The sequence below is a fragment of the Empidonax traillii genome, unplaced genomic scaffold, assembly GCF_003031625.1.
Source record: "Empidonax traillii isolate 1590-97213 ecotype Southwest subspecies unplaced genomic scaffold, ASM303162v1 scaffold743:size316770, whole genome shotgun sequence".
Classification (NCBI taxonomy): domain Eukaryota; kingdom Metazoa; phylum Chordata; class Aves; order Passeriformes; family Tyrannidae; genus Empidonax; species Empidonax traillii.
In genome coordinates, this window is record NW_020955936.1 from 235,530 (window position 1) to 249,089 (window position 13,560).

General features: G+C 37.9%; 1 protein-coding gene across 5 annotated transcripts in view; it reads left to right on the forward strand.

Annotated features, from left to right (window-relative positions):
- PRLR (prolactin receptor) overlaps nucleotides 1-13,560 on the forward strand; it is an 88,602-nt gene that overhangs the window by 49,776 nt on the left and 25,266 nt on the right. For 2 of the 5 annotated variants that reach the window (XM_027900621.1, XM_027900622.1), the window contains one exon: nucleotides 12,016-12,084. The gene's annotated coding sequence lies outside the window, so the exon portion shown is untranslated. Of the gene's footprint in view, nucleotides 1-6,973; nucleotides 7,334-11,908; nucleotides 12,085-13,560 lie in introns of those variants that run through there. The other 3 variants (XM_027900624.1, XM_027900625.1, XM_027900623.1) reach the window with 2 other exon arrangements.

Below are 13,560 nucleotides of genomic sequence, written 5' to 3' on the forward strand. Positions count from 1 at the left end.
CAGGGAGGTCCACAGGCAACCAGAGATCCACCTGCAGCTCCTGGAGGACTCCACGCTCGAGCAGGTGGATGTGCCCAAAGGAGGCTGTGACCCCATGGGAAGCCTGTGCTGGGGCAGGCTCCTGGCAGGACCTGTGGCTCACGGAGAGAGGAGCCCACACTAGAGCAGGTTTGCTGGCAGGACCGGTGATCCAGTGCAGGACCCCTGCTGTAGCAGACTGTTTCTGAAGAATTGCATCCTGTGGAACACACCCGCACAGGAGCAGTTCTTCTTTTGTGAAGAACTGCAGCCCATGGGAAGGACTCATGCTTGAGAAATTAGTGGAGAACTGTCTCCCATGGGAGGGACCCCATATTGGAGCATGGCAGGAGTGTGATCAGTTCTTCCCGTGAGGAGGAGGGAATGACAGAGACAACTTGTGGTAAACTGACCAACCACAAGTGCCATTCCCTCTCCCCCTGTTCTGCTTGAGGAGATAAAAACAGAGAAATCAGGAGAGAAGCTGAGCCTTGGAAGAAGGAGGGACGGTGGGGGGAAGGTGTTTTAAGATTTGCTTTTTATTTCTCATTATCCTGCTCTGATTTGATTGATAATATATTAAACTAATTTCCCCAAGTCAGGTCTGTTTTTCCCGTGGCAGTAATTGGTGAGTGATCTCTCCCTGTCCTTATCTCGATCCGCGAGGCTTTTGTATCTACCCTGCCCTGTCCAGCTGAGGAGGGAGGGGATTGACAGAGAAGCTTTGGTGGGTACCTGGCATGCAGCCAGGGCCAGTCCACCACACTCAGGTGCTCCACCCAGACTGCATAACCTAGTACTACTGTCATCATATAAGTAGGAGGCTTTGCTGGGTTTTGTTGTCAAACATAATTGGGTAAGTAAAGCTGCAGGAAAAACATATCCGCATATTTTGTAGATGCTATAAAGAACAAATACTCATGTTACCCAGCAGTAAGAATTGTGCTACCAATCTAAGCTTTTTATAAAGTGGTAATCATTAAAATGTTCTGGGATGTAATTTCATTACAATCAGTGAAAATGACAGTCAAATAGAAATTCCAGGCATCATATTGGGGTTACCAACCTGAATGATAATGGAGAGGGAGAAAAAAATACCAAGAAATGACAAAGCTTTTATTTTCCATGCAGTTAGCCAAACACAAACAGATGAACTTTCTGAAGAATGACAGTTTGTTCCCAGGTTGAGAATTTATTCGACTTATTTAATGGTTTGGCTGTAACGTCAAAAATAAAGTGGTTTGTAAAGGAATTCAGTCACTGGCTGTTGCTTTTGTTATGAGCACAGTTTCTGTAAAAAAGGAATCAGATTTTGACTAATGGAAAAATATCATATAAAGGAAAATAGAAAGTTATTAAGGATTAGAACCAGAATTTCCTGAGCCTCAGTGCCAGTTCTTATACATATACACCAGTGAAAACTGAGCAAAGTGGAGTTCTAAAGCAAAGTTCTTCCAGAGCTGGTCTCATTATCTCTCCCTTTCTCATGTAGTAGAATTAGCTGTATATTTTAACTTTGTATTCCAAGTGTTGTCCTGAATGGTTGGATAGTCTTTTGAAGCACTTAGAGTTCTATCTGGGACTCCCTGGACAAAAAAAAACTATGGGCATACCACAGTAAGTCCAGTAAAGGATTACTACAGTAATAAAGGTATGGAAGCATCTCCGTTGTGCAGAGATGGAACTGTTCTACCTGGAAAGCTTCGGGTGGGTGAACTAGCTTTTGGGGAAAGTAAAGTAGATTGAGCCAGGCTTTTCTCAGTGGCATCCAGAAAAAGGACAAGAAACAGTGAGCACAAACTGAAGTATAAGAAAATCCACTTAAACATAAGAAAAAAATATTTACTGTGAGGGCAGTCAAACAGTGGAAAGTGTTGTCCAGAGAGGTTGTGGAATTTCTGTCTGGAGATTTTCAGAATCCAAGTGGACATCACCCTGGGTAACATGCTCTAGTTGACCCTGCTTTGATCAATGGGGTGGGACTAGACAGTCTCCAAAGGTCTTCTAACTTCACTGATTCTGTGATTCTTTGAAGTGTTTACTAAACTTTCTTGGTACTTAGATTTTTTTTTTTAAATTATTTACAGCAAAATCACTACTACCAATAATTCATCTCATGAATCATCCCTTCAATCTAAAGTGCTGAAAGTGTCCTGGAAACATTAATTTCAATCAACAGGGAAATTATAGGTGTAGTTAAAAAGATACACATCTCAGTGAGATGCCCACCCATTTTGCAGGTGGACAAGAGATGTCCAAGATGTCGGAGACTAAACTACTGGAGGTGATGGAAAGAAAATTCTGGGGCTGAGTTCATCAGATCATACATGTGCTTTCTGTTGCTCTCTTCTCTCTTCCCAACCTCTTGGATGGTACCTGGGAGACTTGGTGTCCTCCATGATTCTCTGCCCTTGATTTTTTTTTATTCCTCCTCTTATGTACAGATTTCTGCTCCAGAACCTGTACTTCCACTGTGTAAAATATTAATAATATCAGATCTCATGCAGCAGCACCAGCACATCTAAACTGAGATCCTAGTTTCAAAGCTTTCAAACCAGTAAAGATTGCTAACAATTTCACTTGTAGACAACCTGCAGAAATGTGTCTGATTTTAACATTTGCTCCTTGTATTTCTGCATTGTTTTTTAATATAATTATTGATATTATTGGTACTAGCAGTGCTTTCTGCTGCTTGTTTACATATCCAGTTGATGGATTTACCTCAAAATCTGGAGTATTTGCTCTGTCATAGTACCAAAAGCACAAAATATTTCCTATCCCTTTTAGTTTACAGTAATGGGTTGATTTTATATAAGTATTTAATACTTATATAAAAGTGGAGAAAATATGTGAATTCAGTGATATAAAATTGGTTTCATATCAGAGTACATACTATTGAATTTAACTCCATAAGAAGACCGACCTTGCAAACTGCCAGTAAGCTTTCAGATTTCTGCAGGAAAATGCTTGATTCCTGAATAATTTGACCAAAACTTGTGTCAAATCAGGAATCGCTCCTTACGTTTTTTCAATAATTCACATTCATTTGCAGTGATACTGTTTTAATGTTATGTATTTTACATGTAGTAAATCATACTTTGTAAGTATTGTATTTTATAAAGTCCTCATCTGCTATGATACGTGGGTTTAAAGAAAAACTGAAATAAAGCAGTCTGTAAATCCCACTGCATTAATCCTGAAGACTGAGAAATTTCAAAAAGTAAGTTGAGATCAATGGTGCTCTCAGAGGAGTAAAAGCGCCCATACAGGGAGCACAGTAATGGACTGAGGCCATGCGCTTAGTTGCTGAGCCTTGTAAAGTGCAAACATGCCTTGAGAAGTACAAACATATGTTTCCTACAACACCTCCAACAAAAAATACATCCATATAGGATGTGAAATTCTCATAAGAGTGAGTGATTTTTAACAGGTGGAATTATCAGATGTGGAGCATGTAAAGAAAACATAGTATTAAGTATATGAAAATGCATAACTGGAAATAAAAAGGATAACAAATGAAACACCAGTGGTCTCAATATCCTTGTCCTCATATGAAGAGTCTTGCCTTTGCCACATAAAGGATCTTAAAACTGCTTTCTTGTGTTTGTATTTGTCCAATGATCACATCATTAACGTACAACAGAGCCTTAACATTATGTTTGAAGAAAATATGCATATATATCTAGTTTCACAATGTATCTGCTCAGAATGTGATCCTGTATAAAGAATAACAGCATTTGTTTGTAGTTCTGAGTGTTGTAAACTACTTGAAGGACAAGGTGATTGAAGGTTGAGTGTTAAAATGAAATGGAGTAAGCTTAAGCTGATAAGTAAATAAGTTAAGAATAAAGGGCTATAGTATAGCAAAGTGGTTATTACTGTGCACTTGCTGACTTGGAGATTAACTGTCTGTACTGCTGGATACACAGTTATGAAACTCTTCTAGGTATATACAGGTATAAAAAATAAGGACTCTTGCTTAAGTCAGAGATTCTGAGACCTAAAAAACAGTTAGTGACCTTTTCCTTTCATATTCTTCTATGCATACATCAGTATTTTCATTTCACCTTTCAAATAATGAATTTTGTTTAAAGAGATGATCAGTTCGAATGGGGAACTGAAATAGTGGAAGAGATTTTGAAATGCAATGTGCTTCCACAACTTGCAGAACCACTATTATTTTGCACCACTGGAGGAGGAATGTTCCAGAAACCTCTATTAAAAGCACTGCCCCCTTGATTTGGTTTCCATATTGAAGATTAAATGGGCTGTGAGAAGTGGCTAAATGTTGCTGTGTTTATTTGACCTTCCAGCAACTGGGGCTTCTCTCTTATCTGTAGAGGGTAACGCATCATTCTGACTTATGGATGTATGTTTACATCTAAAGATTTCAAAATGCTTCAGTTACCCATCCAAACTGTCTGCAACTGATTTGCCCTCTTAAAGTGCTATGGCTATTTGTGCTGTTACAAAAGACCACCCTGAGCCAAGCCTCAAAGCCTGTTCTTCGTCCAGATACCAGCTTTGCAAGCTGAGCCCCCTGCTCTCTCTGAGCTGCATCTGGGACAAAACTCTGTGAGGCAAAAGAAAAGTTGCCTCTCCTAATCGCTTTCCTGGATGGTTCTTAGCCCCCTAATATTGTCTGTGTTCTTAAGCCCAGAGAAGAGCAATGGATCTGGGGAAGGGTCTAGAGAGTGAGTCTGATGAGGAGTGGCTGAGGGAGCCGGGGGTGTTTAGCCTGGAAAAGAAAAGGAGGCTCAGGAGGGACCTTGTCACTTTCTAACCTGAAAGGAGGTTGTACCCAGGTGGGGGTTGGTCTCTTCTCCCAGGAAGCCAGTGACTGGATGAGAGGACATGGCCCCAAGCTGTGCCAGGGGAGGTTTAGGTTGGGCATCAGGAAGAATTTCTTCATGGGAAGGGCTGTCAAGCATCGGAATGGGCTGCCGGGGAGGTGGTGGAGTCACCATCCTGGAGGTGTTCAAGAAAAAACTTGAAGTGGCACTTAGTGCCACGCTCTAGTTGACAAGGTGGTAATTGGTCAGAGATTGAATTTGATGATCTCAGAGGTCTTTTCCAACCTTAATAATTCTGAGATGCTTTATATCTGCTTTGTTCTGTGTGCTGATGAGGGTCACACAAGACTGGCATATTGGCAGCCTTGTCAGAGGTGTAATCGTCTGCAGGATGCAAAGTTCAAGTGGAAGCAGGCCTTAAGGGAGGCAGAGATCTGAACTGTTTTGGCTCAACATTTCTACCATGGCCAGTTTTAAAAAAACCCAATGTGAATTGCATTTGGAAGGCTGATGCCATTATTTTTAACAGCATCTGTCCAATCATATATTCAACGTGCTGCCAGTGGAGGATTTAATTTAATCCTGCTCAAGGATTAAATTAAAAGATATATTTAAAACATGGTTGTGTTATTCTTCAGTGATTTTTCCCTTTAAATTTTATAAAATGTACTGTGACCTAGGGCCAAGCAAATTCATACATATGAACATAGAAGGCATTGCTGAAAAGGCAACTTGAAAAGATGCAGGTAACAGTAATGACTGAAGTATGGATCCAAGTTTCAATAGAAATTACTTTTCTATCAACTGAAAAGGTCAACCTTTATGCAAGCAAGGATTTAAAAGCCTTGCTGTTATTACCTAAAGTAATACCCACAGTTACAGCATTTTTTCCTCCTGCCATTTCATAAATGTCAGCATAAGGTTTTTATTTCAGGGATAGTGGAAGAAATAGAGTGGATTACACACAAAATTAATGTTTCTACCATGTGAAATATACTTGAGTAACTGAGTGCCTACAAAAAAACTACAAATTGAAGTTGAGTGTACTGGCATATGAAACAAAATGGGTTTATGTTAATTATAGAGGCTGATAGTTGATTTCTAGTGATCTAAATTGCCATGCCTAAAATTATTTCAACTTTTACTAAAATTTCCTAGTTTGCTTTAATGTCCTGTGAAGACCACCCAACAGGGGGCAAGCATTATTGTTTCTGATGCTTATACCTTTTCTTTGATTCCTTGTAAATATTAAATATTTCTAAAAGAAATGTCATTGCTATTTCAGATTTATTAACTTTAAATTGGGGGAAGGGTGTTATATTTTTGTGAGATAGCCTTCGTCTGATTAAAAGATGCAGGTCTGACATTTCAGATGCTTGGGCATAAAAAAATTAATCTTTGTCTACCTGCAGTTATTGAAACTTTTGAATTTTTGTCAGTTTCTTTTAAGTGAAAATCAGGTGGGTTTGCTTGCAAGTTGCTCCCACCTTCACACCTTCCCCTAAATTGAATGTGTTTTATAATCTTGGAGAAGCATGTCATTTCAAAGGCAGTTTTGACTCCAGTGTTCTAAGGTTAAGTCATTACCAAGTATAGGCCTTATTATAAAATGTAGTAATTATTGTACAGACTGTAGGTCCAATCTGAGATTGAGTGCAAAGAAGGAGAAATTTCACAGCTACTGAAGCTGTGCAATGTACAGCAAATTAGGAACATTTGCTGAAAAAAAGAGGTGTAACCTGATGTACTGATACATGCTATAACCAAAACTCCTTCATTTCATTCTGTCTTTTTTTCACCAAATAGCAGAAATGTACTCAAGAAAAGTGAAGTAGATTTTACTCTAGTATGGAATATATTTTTTAATCTTAAAAATGTTTTCTTCTCCAAATTCTGTTAAGTAGCTATTTCTTCATTATTTAACTAAGAAGTGTGCAAGCTCCACAGAGGAGTAGGGCAAACTGAAATACTGATGTTAAATCTTGCTGGGCACATTTGGTGTTACAGAAGAGGTAAGGGAGAGGCATTCTTATGTCTTAGTTTGCTAAAACTAAACATTATGCGTAATCTGAAACCTGATATCCCATATTTAGTTGATCTGTTTGTGAAGCTGTTTGTTTGCCTTTGCTGTACTATGAAGCTTTCTTTTTCCTTGCAAAATTAACTTATTCAAATAGTATCTTGGCAGATGCTTATTTATTGTCAGAGATGCAAATATTACCTGTCAGAAACACATTCATCAGTAGGAGACACAGTTGTCATTGCAGTTTGTAAGGACCTGAGCGAATGAGTTAATGAGTGAATGGGTTAATGAATGAATACATTAATAAATTTACCTTTAACCTCCAGAGATTGCAGTGTTAGTCTTTATTCTGTAAACAAGCACATAAAAATCTCACAGTCTGCAACCTCAGGGTCATTTCCTTATACTGCAAAAGAAAAGAAAAATCCAAACCACAGTTCACTGTGGCTGACTATCTCCAAGGAATAGCAGCCTGGGATGAAGATGGGGAGTAGATCAGGTTAGTGCTCTACTTCATTCAGTTTATGTATTCATTGTGAAGAAATCAGATGGGAAATTTGTACTTCTGATCAAAAGGTGAATTCAGTTCCCTCAGAATGCAACTTTCAGGAGCTTCAGTGTTCTTCCATTGCAAACCTATTTTTTTTATTATTATTTTTAATTTTTTTTTCTGGAAGATGACCAGAACTTAACCAAGCTGTGATAAAACAGTAATGATATTATTACTGGTTTAGCAGTTAAGTTTGAACTTTTAACTTTATGTAATAAGACTCTCCTCAGGAGGTAACTGTGTATTTTCTGCTGACATTAGAGGTTAATGCCACCTGAACAAACTTATAATCCGTTTACAAAATGTGTTAAACATGAGTCTACTCAGGAGTTAGGTTCTGGAGGAGATCCACAAAATGCCACCAAGATTTGAGCTAGGCATAATAAAGATACTTCTCTGAATATCCACTTAAATGCTTTAAAAGTGCCGAAAGATTAATTATTTTAGGCTCAATAAACTGAAGGCTGAATGTTCAATATTGTGGTACTCCCATTACTGCCAGCAATTTCTCTCAAATAATTAGTTTTAGATTATCAGGATAACATTGTTTCATTCCTTTAGCTAAGCAGTGTGCCACTTATCTGTTTGTGGCATTAGTGGTGGCCTTTAGCATGCAACCACAAAGCTCTTTTATCAACAAGTTTGAAGCTTGGGGAATATGTTTGAGAAATAATAGGACATTGAGTGTTTTTGTCAGTTTGACTGGAGTGGTAATTTTTGGTAATTGTGTTCTTTTACAGAATAACTCTACAGTCACTTAAACAATTCAAGTGTAAAAGTACAATATGTACTTGGAAAAAGACAAAGAAACAGCTACTTTTACAACCTCATACTAAGGACCTCCTGAAAAAGAGAACACTGAAACAGAAAACAGTTATTATTCTCTGCTCCTACTGATATTAATTGCTGAGCATATTTGTGATTGAAGAAGAACATTTGCTCCCCTGCAGCCAGGTTCTTTCTTTTAGAGTTTTTCCACATTCATAAAGCTTTGCAGAGAGATTCCAGACTCAAACTCAGCCAAAATGGGTTGTTTCAGTGAGAGAGACTAAAGAAACTGCTCTAGAGCTAAGGTCACATCCTTCTTCAGCGTTACGCTGCTGATGCTTGCAGGCACTAGGATCCAGGAGATGCTGCTCCCTCACCCAACCCCATCGTCTGTGTTCACCAAGAAAAGGCTCTTGGGCGTTGGCATCCAGTGGGTGGAGCTTTGCAACTCAAATGAAATCATAGAGTATGTAACAAACACACCCATAATTCATGTCAGTAAAAGAGTAAAACAAACAGATTGTAAAACTTAATTGCACCCCCATAAAGAAATGAGGCAGACCATCTGTAAGGTCATCAAGGTCATAAGCCATGAACCATCTCTGTTGTCCTAAAATGAACTATGGTAGAATTCTGTTAAGTCAATGATCTTCTACACACCTTGTTGTCCAAGAATGTATGAATTATAGGAAAACTATCACTCTTGTAGAGATAACAACCTAGCTCTAGTTGTGAAAATAAGCATATTTTAAATGTATATGTATATGATGTAGTGATTATGCATGAAATAGCTAGAATAGATGTTAGTCAAATGCTGTATTGGACACGCAGAGGTTTTTGGAGCGAAGACTCCACTCTGCATCCCAGCATGCTGTTTGCTTTTTCCATATAATAAACTCTTATTTAAAACCTATCATAACTCAAGACTTTGTTTCTCACAATTGAAATTGCAAGTTCAGCCAACCCTTTACTGCCTGGTGCAAACAAATTATTTGCTCTTTCCCCCTTCTGTGTCCTTCCTCATTGTCTTATTCACTCTAACCTCTCACACTCCATTATTGTGTTCCCTTTACTACTTTCAAAGTCCTATTCCTTTGCTTCCTCTAAAGTTTTCATAACTTTAGTCTCTCTTCAATAAACCTCCTCACTTCTAGACCAGCATTTCCCCCCAGAAATGTCAAAATAGCGAGAGTTTCATGTCTTTCATTATTCTTTGAAATTCTGTTTATAATTAAAGATTATCAGAAATTTTTCATCACAACATGATTTCACTTAAAAAAAAAAAAGTTGAAAATATGCCACAATTATTTTATTGCGTTTTATAAAATATTCTACTGATAAATTTCAAAACAAAATGCTTTATGTTGGTATTTGGTGATACTTATTTTATTTTGGAATTTTGGAAAATTTGTATGCATTGGTTTTGGTTGAAAAAATTTGTGGCATTCTGAAATTAATTTTCTAAAACTGATCCTTCATAGGCTGTTTCCAGTTTATGGGATATTTTGAGAATATTTTACAAGGAAAATTATTTTTAGTCTCAAACAAAAAATATTCAAGTTTTGATCTGTTTTTTAGATCCCTGTCTTCCATTCTGTATGATTAATTGGCTACTTACATTTTTGGATCTTAAGAGCAGAAACTCTTCTTTGTACAGTACCTAAGACAATGGCATTCTGTCTTTGTTCTCAGGACTATCACAATAAATATTGTATGAATAATCATTATTTGATGTGGAAATACTTGGATGAAAGTCAATTGTCCTGGTTAATGCAGAAGGTTAAGGTCTATTCTATCATGATCCTTTCCAGTCAGTGATATGATGAAGCCAATGCTTATGGCACTATTGCAACTTTGATAAAAAACACATTTTGTGTCAGTCATATTGTGTAAAGATGTGTCACTAATTCATAAAATCACTTCTTGATGAAGGCAGTCTTGAAAGAAGAAAAAGATTTGCTAGTAGGATAGAACTATATGTTTTGATGTAGTACCAAGTAGTAGAAACTAGAAAAAGTGTTATTTTTATTTAATGATCATAACCATACATTCATTTTCTCTTAGAATTAGACTTCCCTGTAAGTGTTAAGTGACTGCATTATTTTTAAAATGTCTCTGTGAAACCATATAGATCTATGAGGCAGAATTTTGAGAAAATTATATTTAGTCAATTTCGAGACAGTTTTCCCAGCATGCACACTGTCAACCAGATTTCTGTCCGCTCTAAAGCAGGAAGCATTTATTGAGCTCTGTCTTTAAGCTGCATTTCACCTTGTGTTACGGTTGAGTAACTGCAAACATTATTTCTGCCATATTCAGTTGTATGTTATTGATGCCATTTTAAATATGCACATAAAAAAGAACCCATTTATCGCCCTCAATTAAATCCATTCCTCTGTAATGGCATAATGTCTAGCTGCCAAATAACTTCTTGGTATTTTTATTACTCTCATTAGCTTTACTGAAATGGAGCCAAACAAAAGAATACCCTGGTAACAGAGTAATATGTCTTTCCACCTGGTCTCCAGGAGACACAGTATATTCTTAATGTTAGTTAGAAAATATTCTACTCTATTTCAAATTGTTTGTGGAGAGATTTCTGTAAGAAATAGTGTGATGAAGTTATTCATTTCGAAGCTAGTAATTGAATGAATTAAACAGTTTTTATTGCTCTAGCAGATAAATTGCCCATGGAAGTTCATCTAAATTCCTTCTTCACAGAATAGTGTGTTTGGATGGAATGACAGAGAGCAGGTAGTTAAACATGGTAGGGTTTTTTGGTAAAACATTGCATGTCGGTCTGTTAGAGCCAATTGAATCAGGTAATCCCATAGATGTGAGGTTGCTTTAGGTCCAAATCCTCAATTTCTGCCTGTAGTAGAGCTGAGCAGCTGCTCCCAGAGGGTGGGTGCATGGGCACAAAAACCACACAGAGGCAATACACATCAGTGAAGCTGTAACATTTACATGCAACATATACATTTACACATACGTGTTTGCATTTGCACATGAAAAATGGATCACTCTAGTAGCTGCTCTTGGATGCTCAGGTGACACAGTAGCTGGCCCCAGATCCCTTGGTCTCCCCAGTTGTGGGGGGAGCTGCAGTTGAGCCTGGAGGTTTGCAGTCCCTCTCTTCCCCACTGGCTAATCCAGCTGAAAGGTCCCTAGCATCCAAAAGTACCACTCTGAACAGTCCATCCAGACAGAAGATAGTTAGAAATAGGATTTAATGAGAGCATAGAGTAGAGCACAGTGATCAGACACACATTTCTATCTGACAAGCCACTGGTTTACAATGAACTGACCTCTTAATTCCTCCTATTTTCCCATGCCTGTTTTTCCCCAGTCCACTTTGATCCCTGCCTTTCCTCCCCACATTCTTTCCCCTCAGGCATCCCTTAATGAGTGCTATACCTCCTTCAGTCAATGAGGCGTGTGGGGAAGGGGGTTTGTTTGGTGGGTTCCGCACAAGGACTTTGGCAAGTGAAGCTAATTCCCTGCACCCCATTTTCACTGATTACGCTGCTAGAACTGTCAGTTTTTATCTGATCCTGGCCTGGCCTGTGTAGATGTTGATCAGCCTTCGAGTAGCCTAGCACAGTCTACCAGTAAGTTTAAACTGCGTCTGAAGTTGCTACAAAGTTCTGTGCTTTTATTGAAACAGATAAAGGAAAGCATGTACTGTAACACAGTGTTTTACCAAGTCGCTATTGCTATCAGTGTTTAAATGTATTGACTTAGAGTTTCAGTATCTGCAGCAACTGATACAAAGAGTGACCTTTTTTTCTCTGTATGTTTTAGGAACAAAATAGTGATCCTTCCGGCAATATACTAATCCTAGAATTCTTTTTCTTTTGCAGCCTGTGAAGTGATCTGACATGCATGAAAGAGAGGAGTAAAAAGCTTCCTTACATACATGAATCCTTTAGGTAGGAAATTCAACTTTATATTTTGTGACTATCCTATATATAAAGAATATTTAAACTTATTGTCAGAAGATAACTGTGGTGTTGGGCTTGGTAATTGGTAGAGATGAATTTTCATCATAATTCAAATTCTAATGTAAATTCGAGCTTTCAGATTCTGAAATTTTACTCTTTAGAGCTTATGATTTTCTTTTCTGTAAAAGACAGCTGTAAAAATAATAATCCTGCAATCATGGCTAAACATTCAAACCACCAGGGAAGAAAATGGAATATTCAGGGGCTGTGAAAGTGGTAGATAAAGATTACTGTTGTTAGCTAAATCATGTTTTAGTGGGAAAACAAAGGCAGTAGAGGTGGTATTTAGAAAAGAAAAATTGTAGTAAAGAATCAGTTTTTAGCTTTTGTTAAACTTCTAATTTGAGTCTAAGCAAAGCATTTGGTCATTCTGTGTCTTAGTTTCCAATCTGTAAAGTAGAGATAATGGCACTTTCTTCTTGACATGGCTTGCCTGTTTTTTTTTTTTTCTTTGTCAATTTAGATGGTGAGAGTTTTTAGGAGTGTTTCAAGCTCAGTTCTGTAAAATCGATAGGATTTAAGAGCATAATTACTATGATGGAGAAGGTAAGGGTCTAAACCATTTTCAAGAATTTGTGTTTTCATTAATTTTCTTTTTCAAAAATATATCAAGTCTTTCAGACAGAGGAGCATATGTGTAAGGGAAGTTGTTCCATTCATCATCACATCTTGACTGCTAATCAAAGGAAGGGCTGCAAAGAATTGTTAGGAGGTGATTTGTTTAGGAGAGGAATTTAGGAAAAATATACTATAACCTGTTTGTAGGCTTTTCAGGTGAAATCTAAAAGATGTTTGCTCCCATTTTATGCAAAACAGAAATGTGAAGTCCTTAGTCGCAATAAATTAAATGGATGTCAAGGTTTCCCTCCACAGCCAACAGCAAGTACTAAGCATCCTCACAAAGTAGGTGCTAAGCATCCTCGCAGAAGCTATGTGCTAAGTATCCTCCTGGAAGCAGTCACAAGAAATTCAGATCAGAGACATGTCTGAACTCCATATCTTCTCCGGAGCCTGTACATCCCCGTGAAGGCCGTACTAGGTACCTCAGGGATTCAGAGTTCTGAGACATCCAATTAGGGCTCATTCAGAGAGGGAAAGCAGAGCTCTGGTCACACTGCACACCTACAACTTTTAATTTACAGTATGATTCCCAACCATCACTGTCATTCAGACACACATCTAGCAATAACAGTGCTCAAATCATGGCTAGGAACATTTATCTGTGTTGACATTTGAGAGCTCTGCGTGGGCAGGCAGACTCATGCAGTATCCACAGTATAGTTGAATGTTCTGGATGGTCAAACAGACTGTCACATTCTTGCTTTATTCTGTTCTTTATCTGTCCTTGGTTTCATAGAGCTGTAGTTAAGCCTTTGAAATGGTAATGAACTCTGATGTTTTTCA